The sequence below is a fragment of the Rhinatrema bivittatum genome, chromosome 3 (genome assembly GCF_901001135.1).
Source record: "Rhinatrema bivittatum chromosome 3, aRhiBiv1.1, whole genome shotgun sequence".
Classification (NCBI taxonomy): domain Eukaryota; kingdom Metazoa; phylum Chordata; class Amphibia; order Gymnophiona; family Rhinatrematidae; genus Rhinatrema; species Rhinatrema bivittatum.
The window spans coordinates 183,753,942-183,780,046 of NC_042617.1; positions in this window are offsets into that span (position 1 = coordinate 183,753,942).

Sequence of the window (26,105 nt, forward strand, 5' to 3'; positions counted from 1 at the left end):
CCTGGCACGGAAGGATCTGTAGAATCAGGAGCCCGGGGATGGTACCTGGAAAGAATGAGAGGCTTCAAGAGCGACACATGGAAGACGTTGTGCACATGCGTCGAGAAGGTTAAGCGCAAGCGATAGGAAACAGCCCCTACACACTCGGTAATACATAATAGTCCACAGAATTTGGGGGCGAGTCTGCGGGAGGGAATCCGAAGTTTCAGATTCTTTGTACTCAGCCAAACGCGGTCTCTAGGGAGGTAGACTGGCGCTGGCTGGCGATGGCTGTCTGCCCATTTTTTGGCAGACCGGGCAGCTTCTTGTATCTTCTTTTGGATGGACTTCCATAGAGCAAGTAACTGGCGGGCGGAAAGCTGCACTGCAGGCAGCGTACTAGGTTCAGGCGAAGGTATGGGTGGCCTCAGCTGTTTCCTATAAACTGCTAGGAAGGGGGAGCTTCCTGTAGCGGAATGTGTATGTTTGTTGTAAGAAAACTCCGCCCATGGGAGTAGCTTGGCCCAATCATCTTGTTTTTCATTTACAAAGGATCGTAGGAAAGTCTTTAAAGTCCGGTTTGTTCGTTCTGTCTGCCCATTACTCTGGGGATGAAAGGCAGATGAGAGACTCAGTTGTATATTGAAGCGCTTGCATAAAGCCTTCCAATAGCGGGCAGTGAATTGTGGACCTCGGTCAGATACTATGTCTTGATGGAGACCATGGAGTCAGAATACATGTTGGACGAACAGGGTAGCCAAATCGGGAGCTGAGGGCAATTTCGACAAAAGAACAAAATGCGCCATTTTGGAGAACCGGTCCACTATTACCCAGATGACCGTGTTTCCGGCAGATGCTGGGATGTCCACCACAAAATCAGTGGAGATATGCGTCCACGGCTCCACTGGGATGGGTAAGGGTTGTAGTAATCCTCTTGGTTTCCTGACGAGCGGTTTCTGTAGTGCGCAGGTGGGGCAAGAGTCTACGAAAAGACGAACATCTTGTCTTACTGTCGGCCACCAATAGTACCAGTTAAGGAGGTCTAAAGTCGCAGTGCGACCCGCATGACCCCCGGTGAGGGATTCATGGGCCCAAAGTAGCATGGCCTTTCGGGAGCGGCGTGGGACGACAATCTTTTCTTCGGAAGACACAGAGGTAGCGGCAAGACACACCTTCTTGGAATCTAAAATATACTGAGGCATCTCTGGAGTCTCTTCAACCTCGGTGGACCGTGACAGGGCATCTATGCATATGTTTTTTGAACCAGGACGATATTGCAGAGTACAATCAAACCGGTCAAAGAACAAGGACCACCGAGCTTGCCTCGGGTTCAGGCGCTGGGCTTGGCGTAGAAATGACAGATTTTTATGGTCTGTGTAAATGGTGAAGGGATGGTTGGCTTCCTCCAACCACTATCTCCATTCTTCCAGGGCAAGTTTTACGGCGAGGAGTTCTTAGTCCCCGATACAGTAATTACTCTCGGCCGGGGAAAACGTCCGTGAGTAGTAAGAACACGGGAAAAGTTGTCCGGTGTCGGAGTGTTGGCACAGAACTGCTCCGACTGCCAGGTCCGAGGCGTCAACCTCTACCATGAATGGTTGACTGGGGTCAGGATGGCGAAGGCATGTGTCTAGCAGGAAGGAATTCTTAAGGTCCTCAAAGGCTTGGCAGGCTTGGTCAGGCCAGTCCATCGCATTGGCTCCTTTCTGAGTGAGCGCAGTCAAGGGAGCCACAATACGAGAGTACCCAGGGATAAAGTGCCTATAGAAGTTAGCAAAGCCGAGGAAGCGTTGTAATGCCTTGAGACCCCTCGGCTGTGGCCAGTTCCTGATTGCAGTGACTTTCTCCGGGTCCATCTGGAAGCCGTCTGCCGAGACAATATAACCCAGGAACGGCAGGGAAGCCTTTTCAAAACTGCATTTCTCAAGTTTAGCATACAGGCTGTGCTCCCTGAGGATTTGGAGCACCTGGCGGACATGCTGGTGATGCGTAGGCAGGTCACGGGAGTAAATCAGGACGTCGTCGAGGTAGACGATCACACAGGTGTTGAGTAAATCCTGTAGCACCTCATTCATCATGTGCTGGAAGAGCGCCAGGGCATTACAAAGGCCGAAGGGCATTACGAGATACTCGTAATGCCCATCCCTGGTGTTAAACGCGGTCTTCCATTCGTCTCCGGGGCAGATTCTAACCAAATTTGGTGAAGATTCTCGCGCCTTGGAGCCTATAAAGTAGCTCCGGGATTAATGGGAGTGGGTAGCGGTCCCGCTTCGTAATCACGTTGAATCCTCGGTAGTCGATACAGGGAGCCATCTTTCTTGCTATCAAAAAAGAAGCCCGCCCCGGTGGGAGATTTTGATGGGCGAATGAACCCTTTTGCCAGGTTCTCTGTAATATACTCGGACATTGCCCGAGTCTCGGGCAAGGACAAGGGATACACCCTGCCTCGAGGAGGCATGGTTCCGGGCAGCAAGTCAATAGCACAGTCGTACGGACGGTGCTGCAGGAGAATCTCTGCTTTGGTCTTCGAGAAGACGTCGCTAAAGTCCTCATAAGGAGCTGGAGGTCCCAGGGCAGAGTGCAAAAGCAGGAGTGCTGGAGGCTTGGGTACCTTCATACAGTGAGAGGGACAATAGGGACTCCACTTGGTGATCTACAGAGTATCCCACTGAATCATAGGTGAGTGCTTCTGGAGCCACGGCAGCCCTAGCACCACGGGGTGGACAGCCTTTTCTAGGACCAGGAAGGCTATCTCCTCCGAGTGGATCGCCACGGTGCGGACAATGCCGTGCGCCGTGGAAGTCACAATACGACCTGGAAGGAGCGTTCCCTGAATGGAGGTAATTCAAAGCGGAACCTCTCGTTTCTGCATAGGGATCAGCAGCTGAGAGACCAAGTCTTGCTGGATGAAATTACCCCCGGCTCTGGAATCCAGGAAGGCGAGGGTTTCCAAAGACCCTCCAGGAAATTCCAAGGTAATAGGTATAGTGATTTGAGGAGCTGTAGCAAACCTAGGAGGAGCTCCTCCCGACCTCCTAGGTTCTGGAGTTTTCCGCATGCTCCTGGCAGTGTGCTAGGAAGTGGCCTTTTTGCCCGCAATACAGGCACAGGCCCATCGAGCGGCGACGTTGTCTCTCCTGTGTGGAGAGCGGGGCACGTCCCAACTGCATAGGTTCAGAGGCGGGAACATCAGGACGGGCAGGCCTCGGAGGAGGCGGTGGACGTGAGGAACCATGGGCAGGACTGTGTCTTGTTGTGCGTACCTCTCGGGCTCACTGTTGTAGGCAGCGGTCAATCCGGGCAGCCATGTCGATGAGCGCATTAAGATCCTCCGGGAGATCACGGGCGGCGATCTCGTCTTTGATGCACCCAGACAATCCTTCCAAGAAGATAGCCTTGAGACTGCCGTCTTGCCAGCCTACTTCCTGAGCAAGAGTTCTAAAGTCCATTGCGTAGTCCGCCAGGGAACGGGATCCTTGGCGAAGCTGTAGCAACTCAGAGGTAGCCGAGACCTGGCGGGCCGGTTCGTCAAAGGCTTGATGAAAGTTGGAGAAAAACTGCTGCAAGTCCTCCAGGGAGGAGTCATTACTCTCCCAAAGGGGAGAAGCCCACACCAGGGCCCTCCCATCAAGCAAGGAGAGGATGTACGCTACTTTAATGGAGTCCGTGGGGAACTGCTGAGGCAACAGCGAGAAGCGTACAAAACACTGGTTCAGGAACCCTCGGCAGGTCCTATTATCTATAGCGTAGGAAGCGGGTGCCATCAGCTGAGTCACAGGTGAGGCTGCGTCCACGGGTATCGAGCCCACAGCAGCCGAAGGACGAGTATCGCTGGCATCCATTCGGGCGGCCAGTTGCCCAACGGAGCCGGCCAGGACATCCAGGTACTGCTGTTGCTGTTGTAGCTGCAGAGCCAACCCAGGAAGATTCTGGGGTCCTGGTACCTCGGTTGAGTCCATGGCCTTGCAATCTGTTTTGAATAAGCTGTTTTAGTGGACCCTTGGGCCGGCCTGCGAGAGACTGGAGAGAGATGGACTACAGTCTCTGCTTGAGGGAAGGCCGGGAGGCCGATACCAGGCAGGTGATGGATGGTAAGCTTCACCCAGGAAGCTGGTACTCCCCCGGGAGGAGCCTGTAGGAGCCCAGCCGCTTGGGACTTAGGGGATTCACCCTGGAAGCCGGTGCTCCCCCGGGAGGAGCCCGTAGGAGCCCGGCCACTGGGACTTAGGAGATCACAGAGGCTGGAGCTGAAGCAGACGGGCAGGAATCCGGAATCAGGCAGGAACTGAAGCAGGACAGGTACTGGATCCAAGCTGGAACTGAAGCAAGACAGGTTACTGGAACCAAGCAGGAACAGAAGCAGGACAGGTACTGGGTCCAAGCTGGAACTGAAGCAAGACAGGTTACTGGAACCAGGCAGGAGCAAAGACAGGACTTGGACCCTGAAGCGTAGCAAGTCTTAGGCAGGAACGGAGCTGCTAATGCAATAGCACGCTCCGGGGCTCAGAGCAACTGGGAACTGCAAGGAACCCGTTGCAAGGCAAAGTTCTGGGCTCCGCGGTGGCCTTACATTGGCTGCAGTGTCTGACGTCAAGCATAAGGCGGGGCCTTCAGTGGCGGGAAAAGGCCTTCATAAGCGCGGCTCCTGCGCACGCGCGCCTAAGGAGACGGCATAGAGGAAGGGTTTCTCGGCAGCATCCCCTCCGTGGGGATGCCGCGAAACAGGCCGCAGGCTCTCGGAGATGGAACGGGACTAAGGAGGTGAAGGCCGGATCGCGACCGGGACCGTAACAGTCAGTACATGCTTATATAATATAAGTTATAAGATAGGTGACATGGATCTAGTCCATCCATATGATTAATAGGTAAATCATACAGGAATGTGCTTAAACTGAAGTTCTCTAACATTATCATTTGAGTATATAAAAAGATAAAAGAAAAGAATAGAATGTGCGACCACGCATCTTGGTAACCTTGTTCTGTGTTTCTTATTCTCCACTATCATTGTAAAATGCTTTTCTGAATAGCCATGTTTTTAAGCTTTTTTTGAAGAGTTTTGGATCCCTCTGTAATCTTGTTTCTAGTGGCAATGAGTTCCATAACGTTGGACCAGCCAAGGATAATGCTTGCTCTCTAACTTGTGTTAATTTAGCTGTCTTTACTGAGGGGATGGTTAGTAGAGCTTTATTGGCTGATCTCAGATTTCTCTGGGGTACGTGTAAGCGAAACGCTGTGTTTAACCAGTCTGCTTTTTCTTCATTGATTAGTTTGTGAATTATGCATAATGTTTTATATTGCACTCTCTGCTCTATTGGTAACCAGTGTAGCTCGGCCAGTGTTTGAGTGATGTGATCTTTTTTGCTCTTGCCAGTGAGTATTCTGGCAGCAGAGTTCTGTAGGACTTGTAGTGGTCTTATTGTTGAGTATGGTAATCCTGAGGACCATAAGTTTGGAGTAGCCTTCTCTAAATTTAAGTGATATGTGTTGTTTAAGGCTAAATTTCCATGTCAATTATTACTCCTAGGTTTTGAGCTTTCTCGGCTAGATCCACTTGCTGATCATTTTTAAGTTTTATGGGGTTTTGAATCAGTTCCATGTTTTTCCGTTCTAGGTGTATAAACTCTGTTTTTTCGATGTTTATTACTAGCTCCATTTGGCTTAGTAATTGTTTGATTATATCAAGGTACATCATTGCTAGGTTTAGCGTCTGGTAATCTGAAGTTGTAAAAGCAATGAGACAAGGTATTAGGTAAAGCCAGAAGGATGCTGGGCTGCAGAGGAAGAGGGATAACTGTAAGAAAAAGGAGGTGAGAATGCCCTTATACAGGACCTTGCTAAAACCTCTCTGGGACGGGCAAACTGTGCTGTGTTCAGTTCTGAAGACTGTATCTCAAAAAGAATAGAGATGGTAATGGTTGTTAAAAAGAAGACCAAAATGCTGTGTGATGTGTATTGGAAGGCATATGAATAGAGAATGAAGGATCTAAACGTATATCCTGGAGGAAATGAGGTGCAAAAATGCACACCCGGAGAGGTATGAATGATGGACCAATTTAAAATCTTTTCCAGGAGGGAAGACTCAGAACCAGGGGTTGAAGACACAGAATTGTCCCCAGTGATGCACTTCGGGACATGATAGTCTGAAGCTGGAAGTGTCAACCACTCTGGCCTGATATTTACAGTTTCAGCCAGCCATACTCTAAACATAGCCTCCCATGATTGTGGATAAAGCATGGTATGCTGACACTGGAGGTGATAGGCCACAGTGGCTATGGCTGGCGTATAACATCCTGAAGCTGGAATTGTCAGGCCACAGGAATTGTGGTTGGAGCAAGACCCACTGATGTAAGATATGTCAAGCTACAGTGGTTATGGTTGGAGTATGGCATGCTTAAAGTGGAGTGTCAGGCCCCAGTGGATGTGCATGGAATATGGCAGCAGAAATTGGAAGAGTCAGGACACATTGGTTATGATTGGAAGAATACAGGCTGATTCAGGATACATCAGGCCAAAATGGTTATGATTAGGCATGGCATGATGAAGCTGGAAGTGGCAGACCCCAGGGGTTGTGATTGAAGCAAGATAGTGTGATGCAAGGTATGTCAGGCCACAGTGGTTATGGCTGGAAGATGGGATGCTGAAGCTGGAAGTGACTGGCAACATTGATTATGGTTGGAGCATGGCATGCTGAAGCTGGAAGTATCAGGCCACAGGGTTTGTTGTTGAAAAAAGACAGGCTGATGCAGGATAAGTCAGGTCACAGTGGTTATGGTTGGGGCATGGCATGCTGAAAATGGAAGTATCAGGCCACAGGGTTTGTTTTTGAAGAAAGACAGGCTGATGCAGGATACGTCAGGCCACAGTGGTTATGGTTGAAGCATGGCATGCTGGAGCTGGAAATGTTAGGCCCCAGGAGTTGTGGTTGATACAAGACAGGCTAATGCAGGTCCCAGTAACAACCCCTGGGGTCTGCCACTTCCAGCTTCATCATGCCATGCCCAATCATAACCATTTTGGCCTGATGTATCCTGAATCAGCCTGTATTCTTCCAATCATAACTAAAGTGTCCTGACTCTTCCAATTTCTGCTGCCATATTCCATGCACATCCAATGGGGCCTGACACTCCACTTTAAGCATGCCATACTGGTTGGAGCATGGCACACTAATGCTGGAAGTGACAGACTAGCACCGCGAGGAGCGATCTTTTTGCATTTGAGAGGTTGTGATATAGAAGGTAAAATCTGCTAACACACTTTTGAGAGGGAACAGAATAATTATAGAATCTACACTGATACTGTCAGTTTGTGAAGCAGAGAGAGTTGTCTGCATGATCAAGACCGAAATTTGGCTTGACACTTTGTTACCACATAAGAGTATGTCTATGTACTTTCTCTGTCATCAGAAGTCATCCCCTGATGCAGCCTTAATTGGCGAAACTCGGCCGGAGTCGGGCTCTCTAATAGAATATATTAATAAAATCTTTCCACGGCATAAGGTTTTCCCTTTGTTGTTTTTTTGCCTTGGCTACGTGGGACCGCCTTCCGATTTGTTTTATTGGACCCACGGGTTGTGTTTACAGCTAGGCCAGCTGGTGCTGGATATGTCAGACCAGAATGGCTATGGTGGCAGCATAGCATGCTGAAGCTGGAAGTATCAGGCCACAGAGACTGTGATTGGAGCATGGCATGCTGAAACTGGAAGTGTCAGATCACAGTGGCTATTGTTGAACCATACCATGCTGAAGCTGGAGGGCCACAGTGGTTATGGCTCGAGCATGGAATGATGAAATGGGAAATGTCAAGCCCCAGTGGTTGTGGTTGGAAGAATACAGGCTGATGTAGGATACGTCAAGCCATAGTGTTTATGGTTGGAGCAAGGGACGCTGTAGATGGTGTCAGGCAATGGTGGTTATGGTTGGAACATGTCATGCTGAAGCTGGAAGTGCAAGCCCCAGGGGTTGTGGTTGGAGCATGGCATGCTGAAGCTGAAAGTGTTAGGACCCAGGGTTTGGAGCAAGACAGACTGATGCAAGATATGTCAAGCCACAGTGGTTATGGTTGCAGCATGGCATGCTGAAGCAAGAAATGACAGTACATAATGGTTATGTTTGGAGCATGGCATGCTGATACTGGAAGTATCAGGACCCAGAGGTTGTAGTTGGAGAATGGCAAGCTGAAGCTGGAAGTGTCAGATCACATTGGTTATGATTGGAGCATGATATGCTGAAGCAGGAAGTATCAGAGCCCAGGGACTGTGATTGGAGCATGGCATGCTGAAACTGGTTAAGTCAGGACTCAGTGGTTATGCTTGGAGAAGCGCATGCTATAACTGGAAGTTTCAAGCCCATGGACTGTCATTGGAACATGGCAGACTGCAAGTAGAAGTGGCAGACCTAAGTGTTTCTGGATGGAATATGACAAATAGAAAGCGGATGTGGGAAGCCCCAGGATTTGTGGTTGGAACATGGCAGGCTGAAACTGTGTCAGTCTCTGGTGGTTGTGGTTGGAGGAAGACAGGTTGATGCAAGAAATGTCAGGCCATAACAGTTCTGGTTACAGCATGGCATGCTGAAGCTGGAAGTGTCAGGACCCAGGGAGTGTGGATGGAGTAAGCAAGGATTAAGCATCATATGTCAGACCCGGAGGTATTGTTTGGAGCAAAGGAGACTGAGGAACTCAGTGGAGTTATGCCCAAAGTTCATTATTATGGCAAAGCCGGTAGAGGAACTCAGGGGAGTCATGCCCAGTGGTAGTGATTATGGCAAATCAGTCAGAGGAACTCATGCCCCAGTCATAGAGTTTTTACAAACACCACCGCTGAGGCACGACTCCACTGACTTCCCTTGCTTTGCCCCAAATAGTTCTTGGGGTAAAGTAGAACAGGGAAATCAGTGGAGTCATGCGTCAGCAGTGGTGTTTGTGGAAAATGAGGTAAAAACTCAGTGCAGTCAAGACCGTGTGGTGGTTATGGGAGTCATCCCCCTACAGTGGAGCAAAGCAGGCACTCTGTGGAGTCATGATCCTGCAGTGGGGATGGGGTAAAAAGCAGGTAGAGGAACTCTGTGGAGTCATACCACATTATTGTCTATAGGAATGAAACGAATGAAATGAATGACATATGTTTCATTCATAGGAAGTGTCCCTTTTATTTTTGGGACCACAGATGCAACAAAAGGGGCATATTCATTTCAGAATTAACATTTATTTTTAATAAATGTACATCTCAACTAAATACTAGCTGAATAACTATTTGTCCGGCTAGAATTTAACCATATAAGTCAGGGTCATTCCAGGGGCAGGGGAAGAGGCAATCTGGAAAGGAGCTGAGTTTGCTGGATAAGTTATCTGGCTAATTCCAATATACAGAATTAGCCAGATAACTTAACCAGGCCAACTGTGGTCAGCCTGTAAAGCTGTCCTAAAGTTAGCCAGATAAACTTATCTGGCTAACTTTAAGATAGCTGGGTATAATCATGGGTGTGCCACTGAATATACAGCACTAGGTGCCAAATAAGTTTATCCAGCTTACTAGCAGAGCCACACAGTGGATGAATATGGAGCTCATTATTCTAGACTAAGTTATGGGGCTCATTGTATATTTTGGATTACTGTAAAATGTTGCATACTGAGACAAGGAATAAGAGACTAGGGATGTGCAGACCAAAAGTTTATGTTCATAAGTCCATAAGTCGAAAGGGGGGGGTCAATTTCGGTCAATATGGACATATGGAGAATTCCATAAGTTGAGTCTATGTCCATACGTGCACCGATTCCCTAAATAAAAATTTAAACCCCTCACCCTCCTTAATCCCCCCCCAAGACTTACCAAAACTCCCTGGTGGTCTAGCGGGGAGTCAGGACGCCATTTCTGTACTCCTTTGCGGGGAATCACGTGACGTCCGCGTCACTCCGACGTGACGCGGACGTCACGTGATTCCCCGCACGTTCGCTCCGGGACCCTCGTTGGACCCAAAAGGAACTTTTGGCCAGCTTGGGGGGGTCAAACGCGTGGGGAATCACGTGACGTCCGCGTCACTCCGACGTGACGCCGACGTCACGTGCTCCTCGCAAAGGAGTACAGAAATGGCGTCCTGACTCCCCGCTAGACCACCAGGGAGTTTTGGTAAGTCTTGGGGGGGATTAAGGAGGGTGAGGGGTTTAAATTTTTATTTAGGATCAACAATCGCGATTTCCAACGTATTCAACATAGCTATGTTGAATAAGTTGGAAATCCGATCGTTTTCGCCTCATCACTTTTTTAAGTTAAAAAAAAAAAAAAGTTGTGTTTTACCTATAAGTTCAAAACGAATGCACACCCCTATAAGAGACCTATTTACTAAAGTGCCTGAAGTACCCATATTTCACCCTAGTCCCTCCACCCAGTCATTTTTTCTCATTTAAGATGTTTATGATTACTTACACCAATTACCAAGCAGGAGGATATATTTGCAAATAAAAGCCGCACACACGTCACTTTGGCAGATTTTAAAATAGCAATTTCTTTGCATAAATGTTGGCCCCCACCTTAGAACACCCTTGGCGTACCCTTTTTTTTACATTTACAGACCATGATTTATGGGTGTATGTTGTGGTTTTGAAAATAGCATATATTTGTGTATCTGCTAATTTTGATGCATGCATCGTTTGAAAAATCAACTTTCAGTGAGTAAAACTGTGTTTTCTATCTGGTTTACAGACTAAACAGAACTGTGGAGAGGAAATATGCCCGCAGAAAGCGCAGTTGGTAATTAATATCAATCTCATAAACTATTTTTATTAGTGGACAGATTGCAGCCCTACATGTACACCCCCTCACCAAGTACAAACAATACAGACAGTGGGGTCTCTAGACAGAAGTATTTGGGGGCAACAGGGGATGAAGCTAAGTGTAAAGGGGGGCAAGCTAAAGAGGCATTTCCTCACATCATGCCCACCTCCATAGCATGGCTTCCTGCCTTTAAATTGGCTATAAACGTATATTAAGAAAAAGATCAAAGTGCCTTCTGCACATGTTTTGAAAAGCTGGCCAGTTTCAACCATCTAGTAAAACTATTCTTAAAATTGTTTGATATCTTCATTCAACTAATTCTTCTATAGAGAAATGAGAGTAAAGACTACAATCTATTACAGGAAGGGACAGAATCTCAAAATAAATTCTGCACCTCCAGTTCTGTAACACACTCCACCTCCACAGAAATTCCCCCAACAATGGACTTGGGATGTTTCCTCTTAAAACTCACTATCAATAAAAGAAATTCAAATTCTGGTGTCAACTCATTATCAGTAACATTCACACATTCTACTGCCAGTGCCGGACACATTGAGCAGTAAGACAAAACCCTGCAAGAAAGACACTCAAACTTTATACAGCAAACCAGGAGTAACACCAAGAACTCAAACAGTAACAACCTTACCTGTGAGTATGCAGCACTGAAAATACCTGGCTGACTGAATTAGACAAAGCTCCAGAAAAATTCCTGCCAATCTGGGTGGCCCAATATGCTATCTTTGGCTTGAAAAGTATTGTGGAATAATGAGCTATAAAAGGTCTGCTGCTTCCAGCCTTATTCCCCAGAAACAGCTGCACCTCCTAGAACCTTCTGACCCCTGGGCCTCATCTCCAAGAAGTTTCCCATACTGAGGATGTTGATGCTCATGTCGTCTTCTGGTGTCCTTCAGTGAGGAAAGAAAAGTCTGCATTCTCTTCCTGGTGGTAGTGGACTCAGAAGGCACTGCATATTATAAATCAGAAGTTAGTTAGACTGCGAGTAGCAATCTGTTTATATCTGTGACTGCAGGAGATAGCAATCTGTTATATATCTGAAAGGCTGAGCTGTAGAGAAACTGGAAAGGATTAGGCCTTAGAGGAGCGAGTACCTGGTTCCAGGGAAAGCTCTGAGAGAGTGGTAGTAACTCACAGATGTAGCAGGTAGCGATAACTTCCAGGCAGAAGGGAATCAGCAGATAGTCCAGGAACATAGGCCCTCGAGGAGAGAGTACCAGTTCCATCAGTAACCTGAAAACAAGAGAGAGCGAGGCCCCGAAGGAGCGGGTACCTCTGGTAAGTCCGAGGAGGCAGAGTAGCTTCGGTATCATAACGTTTACCTTGCTAACTCGATTAGCTAGCGTTTCAAAAGACCTTTAAATATCAGAAGCAGATGATGTCATCTCAGGGGGACGCCCCTGAGGTTCACGCCCTTGCTGGTAAAAGAGTCGGGATGCGTGTGCATGCGCGCGCGCCCATAGGCATCAGGACAACATGGCGGAGTTGCAGCATCAAGCCAGTCCGGGGATGCAGGAGAGAGACTGCAGGGAGACGCAGCAGCAGCCAGCCTTCCGTCAACCCCGAAGAGAGTCACCACAGGGGTAAGGTGGGCGGAGCGGAGGCGTCGGGCAGCGATGGACACAACACTGCAGTAGCTGCAGTGACCTTCCTATACCTTCACCTTCATTCTGCCGTCTCCAGCATGTACTCTTGCATCAATTGTGCATAGCTTCCACCTTCTGAACTCTTCTGATCACCAAGCCACAACTCCCACATACAAAGGATGAAAATGCTCATGTCAGCTTCAGTTCATGCATGGTGGAAGTGACACTCCTCATTGTCTCAGGCTACCTCACCTGGTGATAACTTTCCTCATTGGGCATGACTGGCTTATATGTCAGCTCTCCTTCTTGAGCTGGGATGCCTCATTTGGTGCTGGGAGGGCTACAGGATGTAAATGAGATGCAGAAACGTTCTCCACCCTTTTTCATATCGATTCTCTCCATCTCTCTGTTGCATAGGCTCTCCCACATTCACCCACATGAACTGTCTCTCTCAAACACTCTCTCTGTGTTACACATATATAGGTAGATTTTAAAAGACACGTGCGCCAAAAGCAGAAGAAACGCACACAACTTGAGTCGGTGTGCACCGAGCACGTTTTATAATCCACCCTCAGATGTGCGTATCATCCACTGCCTGCACAAATGCAATCTTTCTAAAAAGGGGCAAAGCATAGGCATTGTCTAGAAGGGGGGTGGGCATGTCAGGGTCTGGCCAAAAACGTGTGTTGCAGTCTGGGAGCTGCAGTCCTGGTGTGAACCCTTGAGCCGAACTACTCTGAAGGCAGAGTAGGTCGGGAGGCGGAGCCACAGGCAAAGGTCTTCACCCGGGAACCAGGAACCCCCAAGGAGGAGCCTGTAGGGTCCTGGAACCTTGGGACTTAGGTGCACAGTAACAGTCTTAATAGAATGAAGGCCTGGGCAAGGGGTAAACCACAGAGTCCAGAAAACAGGGAGCTGGAAGGCCAGCTAAAGTCTTTAGCCTGTAGAATAGAAACAGTCTGTGAGCAGGCCTGGGGTCTGTAGTAAGCTGTGGAGTGGAACAGCGGGTTAACAGGAACAGAGTCTGTAACGTAATGGAGGCTGTAACCAGCTGGAAGCAGGACTGGAGTCTGTAGCGTGCAGTAGGGCTGAAGCAGGTGGTGAGCAGGAACGGAGGCGAGCCCCGGTCAGGCCAGTCAGCCAGTAGAAGCAGTCTCAGGGACAGGCAAGGTCGGAGGCAGGCGGCAAGCAGGAGCAGAGTCGGGCACAGGCTGAGGTCAATGGCTGGCGGCAGGCAGAAGCGGAGTCAGGAACAGGCTGAGGTCAATGGCAGGCGGCAGGCAGAAGCGGAGTCAGGAACAAGCTGAGGTCAATGGCAGGCGGCAGGCAGAAGCGGAGTCAGGAACAAGCTGAGGTCAATGGCAGGCGGCAGGCAGGAGCGGAGTCAGGAACAAGCTGAGGTCAACCGGAACGTAGAACAGTAGAAGCGCAACTAAGAACTACTAACAGTAGCGACCCTCGTTGCAAGGCAATGAGTAGGCAGGCGAACGCTGGTTAAATCAGGCTTGGGGCGTGACATCGTTAAGCCAGGCGGGGCCAGACTTTCGGCGGCCGTGCGTCCATAGTGCGCGTCCCTGCGCGCGCGTGTGGCAGCAGCGAGACGATCAGGCAATGGCGGACGCCCAGAAGGCCCAGGGGAGCCGTGGGAGCGGCGTTCCCCCCAACTGAGGTGAGCACCCAGCACAGCAGATAGAGGGGAAGCGGTGGAGACCGCAACAGTACCCCCCCTTTACGGCCCCTTTTGAGCGGACCTGGTTTTTCTGGGTGATCCCGGTGGAACTGGTGCAAGAGATCTTTGTCCAGAATGTTACGGCTGGGCTCCCAAGTGTTATCTTCGTCACCACAACCCTCCCATGCCAGTAGATACTCCCATCTGCGGTTGTGAAACCGGATGTCCAAGACTTCCCGTACTTGGTAGGTAGGATCCTCATCAACGGTTGTGGCCGCAGGATCCGGAGGTGTACGGTGGTACCGGGAGAGGACCACAGGCTTGAGCAAGGAGGTGTGGAACACGTTGTGTACTTTGAAAGAAGAGGGGAGCCGGAGCCGATATGATACCAGTCCTATTCGTTCAGCGACTCGAAATGGACCATAGAACTTCGGTGCAAATCTTCGACAGGGAAGCCGAAGGTGCAGATTCTTCGTACTTAGCCAGACTCTATCCCCCGGCTGGAATGCAGGAGCTGGTTGACAATGATGATCGGCCGTCTGCTTAGCCCTCACGGCCGCACGGAGAAGCTGTCTTCGTGTCATTTGCCACAAGGCCTGGAGTTGCTGGGCCGTTACTTGAGCAGCAGGTGAGGCACTGGGAGCCTCTAGCGGGAGCTGTGGTCTTAACGGCTTGCCATATACCAGGTGAAAAGGAGACTTGCCTGTGGCAGCATGGACCTGGTTGTTATATGCAAACTCAGCCCAGGGCAAGAGCTCTGACCAATTGTCTTGCCTTTCGTTTATGAAAGCCCGGAGGTATGCTTTTAAGGTCCTATTCATCCTCTCGGTCTGTCCGTTGCTTTGAGGATGAAAGGCTGCGGAGAAACTGAGCTTTACCTGGAAGCATTTACAGAGAGCTCTCCAGTAGCGGGCCACAAATTGCGAACCTCTGTCCGAGACGATATCCTGGGGGAGGCCGTGAAGCCTGAACACATGTTGGGCGAACAGGTGGGCCAACTTGGGTGCAGAGGGAAGTTTAGGCAGAGGAACAAGATGGACCATTTTTGAGAAACGGTCTACAGTAACCCAGACAACCGTATATCCCTTGGATGGAGGCAGGTCAACAATGAAGTCTGTAGCTATATGAGTCCATGGTTCAGTGGGAACCGGAAGCGGGTGCAGGAGACCATATGGGGAGCCAGAATTGGGCTTCTGGTGAGCACAGGTTGGGCAAGAAGCTACGTAAGAGGCGACATCACGCCGAATGTTGGGCCACCAGTAATACCGGTTAACGAGTTCCAGGGTCCTTTCTCGTCCAGCGTGTCCTCCAGTCAAGGAGTTGTGGGCCCAGCGTAGTGCGGTCAGGCGGTCCCGGCGCGGGAGCACCGTCCGGTCTTCTGAGAGGACGTCATAGCAGATAGACGAACCTTAGCAGGGTCCAAGATGAATTGAGGTGGCTCCTTGTCTTCCTCGGCACATGAGGTGCGAGACAAGGCGTCGGCCCGGAGATTCTTCGCCGCAGGGCGGTACTGTACGACAAAGTCAAATCGACTGAAGAACAAGGCCCAGCGGGCTTGGCGGGGGTTCAGTCGTTGAGCCTGGGTCAGAAATTCTAAATTTTTATGATCCGTGTAAACAGTGGTGGTGTGTAAGGATCCTTCGAGCCACTGTCTCCATTCTTCGAAGGCGAGTTTTATCGCCAGCAACTCTTTATCTCCAATGGAGTAATTACTCTCAGCGGCTGAAAACTTCCGGGAGAAGTACGAGCAAGGAAGGAGTTGTCCAGAATCAGGGTGCTGGCTGAGGACCGCTCCCACCGCGACACTGGAGGCATCAACCTCCACGATGAAAGGTCGCGAGGGGTCCGGATGTCGGAGACAGACATCGGAGAGGAAGGCTTCCTTGAGATCAGAGAAAGCCGCAACGGCAGCATCCGGCCAGTGTTTAACATCCGCTCCTTTGCGGGTCAAGGCGGTAAGAGGAGCCACACGGTGAGAGTAGCGTGGGATAAAATGTCGATAAAAGTTCGCAAAGCCCAGGAAGCGTTGGAGGGCTTTGAGACCCGTGGGCTGAGGCCATTTAGTGATGGCCGCTACCTTTTCTGGGTCCATGCAAAAGCCAGTTGCTGAGATAATATATCCTAGGAAAGGTAGGGATTCGGCTTCAAAAACACATTTCTCAAGCTTGGCATATAGATGATTGGCCCGGAGGGCCTGAAGCACCTGGCAAACGTGCTAACGGTGAGAGTCTACGTCTTTGGAATATATGAGGACATCATCCAAGTAGACTATTACGTGGGAATGGAGCATCTCTCGAAGCACCTCGTTCATGAGGTGCTGGAAGACGGCGGGGACATTACAAAGTCCAAAGGGCATCACGAGATACTCGTAATGCCCATCACGTGTGTTGAATGCCGTCTTCCACTCGTCCCCTGGACGAATACGGACGAGGTTATAGGCCCCTCTAAGGTCCAATTTGGTGAAGATGCGAGCCCCTTGGAGACGATCCAGTAGCTCCGGGATAAGTGGGAGAGGATAGCGGTCCCGCTTGGTAATGGCGTTGAGACCGCGATAATCAATACACGGTCATAGTGAACCATCCTTTTTACCCACGAAAAAGAAGCCAGCACCTGCTGGGGACCGGGAAGGACGGATAAATCCCTTGGCTAGGTTCTCGGAGATGTACTGGGACATTGCCTTAGTCTCTGGCAAGGAGAGAGGATATACTCGACCACGAGGAGGTGTGGTACCGGGAACCAGATCAATGGGACAGTCAAATGGTCTGTGTTCTGGAAGGATCTCCGCCATCTCTTTGGAGAAGACATCTTGGAAACTTTGGTAGGCCTCCGGCAGGAGGTGCGAAGAACAGAGATGCAGGGAGTTGGGAGGACGAGGAAGATGTAAACATCGGTCAAAGCAGGCTGGGCCCCAGCTGACAAGCTGGAAGTCATCCCATCTGATGACAGGAGAGTGCTGACGAAGCCACGGAAGTCCTAACACCAGTGGATGTACGGCTCGCTCCAGGATGAGTAGAGAAATCTCTTCAGAATGAAAGAGACCTGTTTGCAAAGTCACTGGTCTCGTGGAGTGAGAGATAACTCCGGGCAGCAAGGTCCCTCGGATCGAAGAGATGCGTAGAGGAGGATTCCATGGTTCCGTAGGCAGGCCCAGTTGTGTCACTAGCTCGGCCACAATAAAGTTTCCCTCAGCCCCAGAGTCAACAAAGGCCCGAATCTGGATCTCCCCACCAGGGTATTTGAGGGTTACAGGCAGAGTACAGAGAGGAGCGGATCCGGTAGCGCCTAGGTGTAGCTCCTCGGTATAACCTAGGCACGGGCGTTTCCCGGACGCTCAGTGCAAGACGACAGGAAATGTCCTTTACCTCCACAGTATAGGCAGAGGCCTAAAGAGCGCCGACGGCTCCTCTCTTCCGGAGTAAGTGGAGACCTGCCCAGCTGCATGGGTTCGGCAGCAGGGCTGACAGCAGGAGAAGCCCTTTGCAGGGAAGGCCTGGAGGAGGCATGGAGGCGCTGCTGACTTCTATTAGCCGACCGAGTCTCTCTGTCCCGCTGTTGAAGACGGCGGTCAACTTTGCCCGCAATGTCCATTAGGTCATTCAACCTCTCAGGAATCTCCCTTCCTGCCAGTTCATCCTTAATCCGACCAGCCAAGCCCTCAAGGAAGATCCCTTTTAAGCAATCATCCTGCCAATCCAGTTCCATGGCCAGGGTTCGAAAGTTGATAATGTACTCCGCTACCGGATGCGGACCCCGTCATAGGTGCAGGAGTTCTGAAGCCGCCGTGGACTGACGTGCAGGGTCATCAAAGGCCATGCGAAACTGAAGAAGGAATTCATGAAGATTCTGTAGCAGAGGATCGGAGCGTTCCCACAGGGGAGAAGCCCACTCAAGCGCCTTGCCATCCAATAGGGAAAAGATATAGGCCACTTTAGCCGCTTCCGTGGGGAACTGGGATGGTAGCAGAGTGAACCGTACTTGACACTGGTTCAGGAACCCACAGCAGGACTTACTATCCCCAGCGTACCTCCTGGGAGCTGGCAACTGTGTATTAGGAATAGCAGCTGGTGCAGAAGGCCTTTGACGAGTGGAAGCCTCTAGGCGAGAGGCCAATTGATCCACAGTGGCAGCGAGAGTATCAATATAAAGTTGTTGCTGCTGAATGCGCTGCGCCATCCCAGGGATAGTCTGCAGATTGGGAGACTCCGCCGAGTCCATGGCCTTGCAAACTGTTGCAGTCTGGGAGCTGCAGTCCTGGTGTGAACCCTTGAGCCGAACTACTCTGAAGGCAGAGTAGGTCGGGAGGCGGAGCCACAGGCAAAGGTCTTCACCCGGGAACCAGGAACCCCCCAGGAGGAGCCCGTAGGGTCCTGGAACCTTGGGACTTAGGTGCACAGTAACAGTCTTAATAGAATGAAGGCCTGGGCAAGGGGTAAACCACAGAGTCCAGAAAACAGGGAGCTGGAAGGCCAGCTAAAGTCTTTAGCTTGTAGAATAGAAACAGTCTGTGAGCAGGCCTGGGGTCTGTAGTAAGCTGTGGAGTGGAACAGCGGGTTAACAGGAACAGAGTCTGTAACGTAATGGAGGCTGTAACCAGCTGGAAGCAGGACTGGAGTCTGTAGCGTGCAGTAGGGCTGAAGCGGGTGGTGAGCAGGAACGGAGGCGAGCCCCGGTCAGGCCAGTCAGCCAGTAGAAGCAGTCTCAGGGACAGGCAAGGTCGGAGGCAGGCGGCAAGCAGGAGCAGAGTCGGGCACAGGCTGAGGTCAATGGCAGGCGGCAGGCAGAAGCGGAGTCAGGAACAAGCTGAGGTCAATGGCAGGCGGCAGGCAGAAGCGGAGTCAGGAACAAGCTGAGGTCAATGGCAGGCGGCAGGCAGAAGCGGAGTCAGGAACAAGCTGAGGTCAATGGCAGGCGGCAGGCAGAAGCGGAGTCAGGAACAAGCTGAGGTCATTGGCAGTCGGCAGGCAGAAGCGGAGTCAGGAACAAGCTGAGGTCAACCGGAACGTAGAACAGTAGAAGCGCAACTAAGAACTACTAACAGTAGCGACCCTTGTTGCAAGGCAATGAGTAGGCAGGCGAACGCTGGTTAAATCAGGCTTGGGGCATGACATCGTTAAGCCAGGCGGGGCCAGACTTCCGGCGGCCGTGCGTCCATAGTGCGCGTCCCTGCGCGCGCGCGTGGCAGCAGCGAGACGATCAGGCAATGGCGGACGCCCAGAAGGCCCAGGGGAGCCGCGGGAGCGGCGTTCCCCCCAACGGAGGTGAGCACCCAGCACAGCAGATAGAGGGGAAGCGGTGGAGACCGCAACAACGTGCACACAAATACTTGTGCGCACAGACATACATTGGTCCCCTGCCACACAAATTTACTTCTGCTATGGAGGACATGTAAGTAGTAAAATTAAAAAATTGAGCCCAGTCAGCTGGCTTTTAAGGGTGGGGTTAACAGGGGGGAAATGTGACTCTAAAATTTGAGGGGTTTGCAAGTCCTATCCCTAAACCATGCAAACTAGGAACAAACTGGGAACACGGGGTACGGCATCAGCTTACATCCCTTGTAAGATTTCCCCAACTTACACGGTAGATAAGGGAGTTGCGCGCACATGCGCAGGTCTGTATAAAATTGTATGCACATATACGCACATACATGTGCTTATGTTATAAAATGGCAAAGTCCATTGGTGCCAGCCTGTATACACGTGTGGCTGTTTAAAAGTTACTGTCATACATTTTGTCACATATGCACTCATTCTCACACACAAGTATGCTCAGTGTCATTCACATTGTCTCACACTCTCATGCGGCTGGCGTGGTCTGGGAGAGGAGGGGCGGGGGGCAGGCCAGGACAGTGCCATTCGATGCTGTCCTAGGGAAACGCAGTTCCCGGAACGCGCTTGTTATAAAATTGGCGCGTCCATGTGTGCGTGCCATTAACTGAGCACACATGGATGCGCATGCGGGGGTTTCAAAAATTGACCCCAAGTGTCTCTCATACTCTTTCATAGGATGGACACTAAGGGGTCTATATTCAGTGACATTTATTTGAATAACTTGTGAATCATCTGACTGTGCCAGAAAACTCATTATCTAGCTAAAATTTTGCAGATAACATGGGACATTCTTGGGGCAGTTTTAGGAGGAGTTAAATTAACTAGATAAGTTAACTGGCTAACTCTGTTCATAATATATAGATGTACTAAAGTTAGTTGGATAAAGTTATCCCGCTGTCTTTTAAGGTAATCAGGTAAATTTAATGGTGTGACTGCACCGCTGAATAACCTTCCAAAATTAGCCAGATAAGTTTGCCAGTGGCTGAATATTACCCCCCTAAGTCAAGGGTATTGCAGGAAGAGCCTTTTTTGCCTATCATTTTTAAGTGCTCCTTCAGCTAATTAATGATAAGAGAATCCTTGTAAACTATATGATTCAGTAAATTGAGGTAAAATGTTGCATTTTAAACAAGATTATTGCAGGACTGAAATGTCCTTTCTGAACTATTCAATGTATTTTCAGAGTACACTACACTGCATTAACTTTTTGTTTCTTTTTTGTAGGCTGAATCAACTAGCCTTACCCCTTTCTATCAATTCTACTACCACCCTAGTTCACCTCAACATACCTTCCTTCACTTCCCTGCAAATATCTCCTTCATTAACAGCTAAAACTTTCTCTTGCCTCATATGCCCAATCAATGTAACCTTTTTCGATGACAGGTTTAAGATCTTCTCACAAGCTCTTCTCAATATTTCTTCCTGCCCATCATTTACATGGCCAATACCATGGGCCTCAGACACCCAGGCCATTGCGTGTCAAAATCCTTCGAGAGCCATCCCACTAGAGCCAAGTAGTAATTTCTATGGAGATTTCTATCCTGCAGTTGTTCCACCTTGCATATATTTCCCAGCTTTAGAAATGACACAGTCAGACCAACCGAAATCAGATATTGACCATACTACCACTAAAAAGTCCCATACTCCCATGCAGGTACGAACATCACCTATACAATATATCCCACGTAAACCAACAGGTAATCCCTGTGTGTATTTCCCTGCTCTAGAAATTACAGAGCTAGAACAACCTAAATCATATATTGATCGTCCTACCACTTCACATTACCATTATCCCATGCCTGACCGAACACCACGTGTTAGGTATAGCCCACGTAAACCTCTTTGCGATCCCCAAGAATATTATTTCCCCACTTCAGCCACTGACTACCCTCCAGCTACAAATTCGAATTCTCCCATGCCTGTAAGAACAGGCTTTAACATCCTGAGATATTTTCAACAAAGGAGAGCAGCAAGGTGAGTAAAAGTAAAGAATTAGCAAATTATCATTGCTGACAATTCTGGTGAACACTTCTATTAAATCTCAGGAGAAAGCAGTAACTCAGAGACTCCTTGCAATTCAAGAGTATGTACAAAAGGAGGAGGCGGTAAGCTACAAGCAGTCTGTCTAGTCTGAATTCTGGGGATTATGATTTTAATGTGAATTACTGTAAAATATTGCAGTATTTTCTAAAGTTCATTAATGTGCAGATTATAAAATACGAGTACATATGTGCATAGAAACGCTCTCAAATGTAAAAACCATGAGCCATGCAAGTTCAGGCTATTTATCTGGCTAGGTAGCAGCACATAGCCAGTTAAGACAGACAAATAGAGCTATTCAGATGTTTCCAGCTATGTAGGCCTACTGCTACTTAACCGGATAAATTGCAATATAGCCGAACAAATGCCACTACTTATCTGGATGTTATGTGCGGTGGCTCGCAGTATGGCCCCAAGAGCTGCCTCACTCACTCCCGATGCCACCTGCACTTGTCCATGGCAGGAATACCACCAGAACCCAAATAAAATGCCACTTGGACTTCTCTCCCTGGCCTTTCTCTAGGCGTGCATGCCCAACATCAAGCCTCTTAAAGGTTCTGTGGCCGGAGGATAGCTTGGATGACAACATTGACTTCCTCCTATAAAGAGCTCCTTTGGAGGAGCTACTGACACCTCAGCAACAGGTCTCCTGCCATGCCTTGAACCTTCAGTCCATGCTGCCTTGTTTCTGTATTCCAGTTTCCTGGTTTCCCTTCCTTCATGCCTTCCTCTGTATTCCTGCATACCCTTGCCTTGCTTCATATGTGCCCGTGTCTTGTCCCATCTCTCCTTTTCTGTCTCTTGGATTGTTCTCCTGGATGCTGATCTCAGGTCCAAACCTTAATGCTCTTTGGTTGCTGCTTGGATCTGACTTTATCCCTTGGATCTGACTTCACCTTTGTTGTTTAGTAGACTGCTGGAGTTAGCAATCTGTTGATTGTTAGACTGATCGAGTTAGCAATCTGTTATTGGAGTTGCTAGAGGAGTAGCAACTCCGGCTAGGCTCAGAGTATGGAGACAGACACACACTAGGTCTTTTATTAAATAGGATTTGAAACCACCAGAGGTGGCAGTAGTGAGCTGAAGTGCCTAGCTAGGCTGTAGTCCCTCAGATACTGGAACAGCGATCCCTGGATGGCTGAGCTGTTGAGAAACTGTAGATAGTGAGTAGGCAGGGTATGCAGAGTTCATGAAACTTAGATGATAACACTCACACAATAATCTCAAGGAAGCTCAGGAGGTGGAGTAGAATAGGCCCTCGAGGAGCGAGTCCCTGGTTCCAGGAAAAGCTCTGATAGAGCAATGGTAACTCACTGAGGTAGTAGGCAGCGATGGCTTCCAGGCAGATGTGAATCAGCAGAGAGTCCAGGAATGTGGGCCCTCGAAGAGCGAGTACCGGTTCCCGTCTCTAACCTGAAAAGCAAAGAGAGAGTGAGGCCCCCGAGGAGCGGGTACCCCTGGTAAGTCCGAGGAGGCAGAGTAGCTTCGGTATCGTAACCTTTACCTTGATAACTCGATTTGTTAGCAATATCAGAGACCTATAAAAATCTGAAGCAGATGATGTCATCTCAGGGGGATGCCTCTGAGGTTCACGCCCTTGCTGGTAGATACGTCAGGACACGCGCACGAGCCCTAGGCTTCAGGGCAACATGGCGGATTTGCAGCGTCAAGCCGGTCTGGGGATGCCGGAGAGGGTTGGCAGGGAGACGCCGCGGTAGCCAGCCTTCCTTCAACCCCAGAGTGAGTCGCCACAGAGGTAAAGAGGGCGGAGTGAAGACGTCGGGCAGCGACGGTCACAACAACCTTGTCTGTTGGCTGCCTCGACCTTTGTCCTGCCTCCGTATTCTCTAGTCTGCTGATTTCCCTGAAATCTGGCCTGTTCCCAGTGTCTCCTGTCTGCCGCCAGCCATGATCACGGTCTGTCTTTGGAGTCTTGTCTACCTGAGCATCCAAGTGGCCCACCTAAGTCTTGCTGGCAGCCTGAATCCAAAGGCTCAACCTGTGGGGGAGGCAGCTGGTATAGGTGAAGCTCCAGCCTGTACCAACAGTCTGCCAGTCATCGACCTGGTCCTAGCAGGCTTAGGTTAGAGGCTTGCCTGCTAGGTTGCATCAACCACGCTGCAGCATTAAGGGTCCACTGATACCAAGCTCGTTACAGGTTGCTGAGGCCATTGACCTGGAATATCTAGCTGCCCTACAGATGATCTCGGATATGGCTATGTGCATCCAACAACAACAGAATATCCTTGTCCAGATGACCGGGGTCCTTGGGAGACTAGTGGTCCAAATGGACACCTTGCCATCCACAGCAGTTGCACCAGTCTTACCCACTGTTCTTCAGCCGCTTGAGCTAGCCATGTCTCAAAGACCCATTCCATTGCTAACACTACCACCACGCTACCATGGGGAGGCTAAAAAATGCTGGGGCTTCTGGAATCAATGCCATATGCATTTTGAGCTCCAGGCAGCCCTATTTTCCACAGATAAGGCCAAGGTTACCAACATCCTGTCACTGTTAGAGGGTTCCACCCTGACCTGGGCCTCCCCCCTTTGAGAAAGAAATGACCCAGTGCTGACAAAATTAGATCATTTCTTGAGAGAGTTCCATTTCATCTTCAGTGAGCCAGGCCTTACCTCCTCTGCAGCAATGGAACTCCTTCAGTTACAGCAGGGTGTCATGTCAGTTGGAGAATATGCAGTCCACTTCTGCACCCTGGCTTTCCAGCTCCCATGGGTGATGTCAGCTTAACCATCATATCAACTATGTCAGAGACAGATAACACCACTGAGTACATCATCAGTAATACAGCATTATCAACTTAAATGTTTATTGCACTCCTCGACTCAGTTTTTGCTAGATATTCCATCTTCTACAGAAGTTTGATTATCAGAATCTCATAATTGAATGTTAAGGTGACAGGTCTTACTTTGTAGAATGATCTCCCCTATGAAATAAGGACTGAGAAGGACCTCCTTCGCTTTAGGAAAATTCTTTGAGCCCACTTTTCACTAGCTTTTTTTCTATTGAATTAGCAGAGTGAGTTTTTTGTGGCAGAGTGAGGTACTTTGTTTAGGTGGATAATTTGTAAGAAATATACTTATGATGTATGGGAAAGAGTAAATGTTGGGAGGAGGGAAAGAAGATTAAATTACTGTTTTAAGATTATCATTTTTAAATTGTAAGTTGGTATTTGTGTGATGTGATTTAAAACTGTGTATGATTTGTTGTAATCCACCAGGATCCGTGGTTTGATGGAATATAAATGTTTCTAAATAAATACAATTATAAATAAGGCCTATTGGAGCGTATTAAAGATGAGCTGGCTGGCTGAGACCTGCCAGCCATCTTGGAAGGGCTCATCAGTCTGGCAATCCGATTGGATCTTTGGTTCCAAGAAAGGGCATGGGAAAGGGGCTTGTCCCAACACCTCATCCGATTGGGCCCCAGCTTTCAGTATCCCGTGACCCCTGCTGGAGCTCAAGAGCTAGTAGTCCTGCCAGAGGGAGCCTTTGCATCGGGGGCGGATACATTGCATTCGGCCGTATGGCCCCGGAATGCCCCCAAATGCGGCACCGCCCCGGTATGCCCCCCACCCCCCCCCCCCCCCAAGCAAAGCCCCGGGACTTAAGCACGTCCCGGGGCTTTGCATGCGCTAACAGCCTATGCAACATAGGCATGCGTAAATCCGGCTGGATTTATGCACGAAGGGCTTTTAAAATCTGCCCCTAGGCGAATAAGCATGAGAAAATGATATACCCCTACATTTGTACTTCAGATTTTAAAAGGATATGAAAGTAGATTTTACTTATGTTAATTCGATGTCTTATCCACCCCACCCCCACCCCCGTAAGTCAGCTTTCATACATACATCAGGGGATTTTACAATATTCGTTGGCAATGAAATATCCAGTTGTATCTATTAGTCTACCAGTTCAGCCAGAATATCTGCAGCTCATAAAGACTAGGGATGTGCAGAGGGTCGCCATATGTTGCATTCGGGATTCGGATTCATCGGGGGGCGGATACATTGCATTCGGCCGTATGGCGCCCCGATTCATAAACACATCCATTTCAATTCGTTCCCTCGCTAAAATTAAATTAACTACCACCCCCCACCCTCCTGACCCCCCCAAGACTTACCAAAACTCCCTGGTGGTCCAGCGGGGGGTCCGGGAGCCATCCCCTGCACTCACACCCTCGGAGCCAGTTTCAAAATGGTGCCAATAGCCTTTCACCTACTATGTCACAGGGGCTACCGGTGCCATTGGTCAGCCCCTGTCACATGGCCATCGGCGCCATCTTGTGGTCGGCCCCTGTGACAAGTGAGGGCAAAGGCGATCGGCCCCATTTTGACTACTGGCATCCGACGGCCAGAGTGCAGGAGGTCACCCCCGGACCCCCGCTGGAATTTTGGCAAGTCTTGTGGGGGTCAGGAGGGTCCCCCAAGACTTGCCAAAAGTCCTTGGTGGTCCAGCGGAGGTCCGGGAGCCATCTCCTGCACTCGGACCGTCGGCTGTCAGTAATCAAAATGGCGCCGATAGCCTTTGCCCATACTATGTCACAGGGGCTACCGGTACCATTGGTCAGCCATTGGCCAGCCCCTGTCACATGGTAGGAGCACAAGATGGCGCCGATGGCCATGTGACAGGGGCTGACCAATGGCACCGGTAGCCCCTGTGACATAGTAGGTGAAAGGCTATCGGCACCATTTTGAAACCGG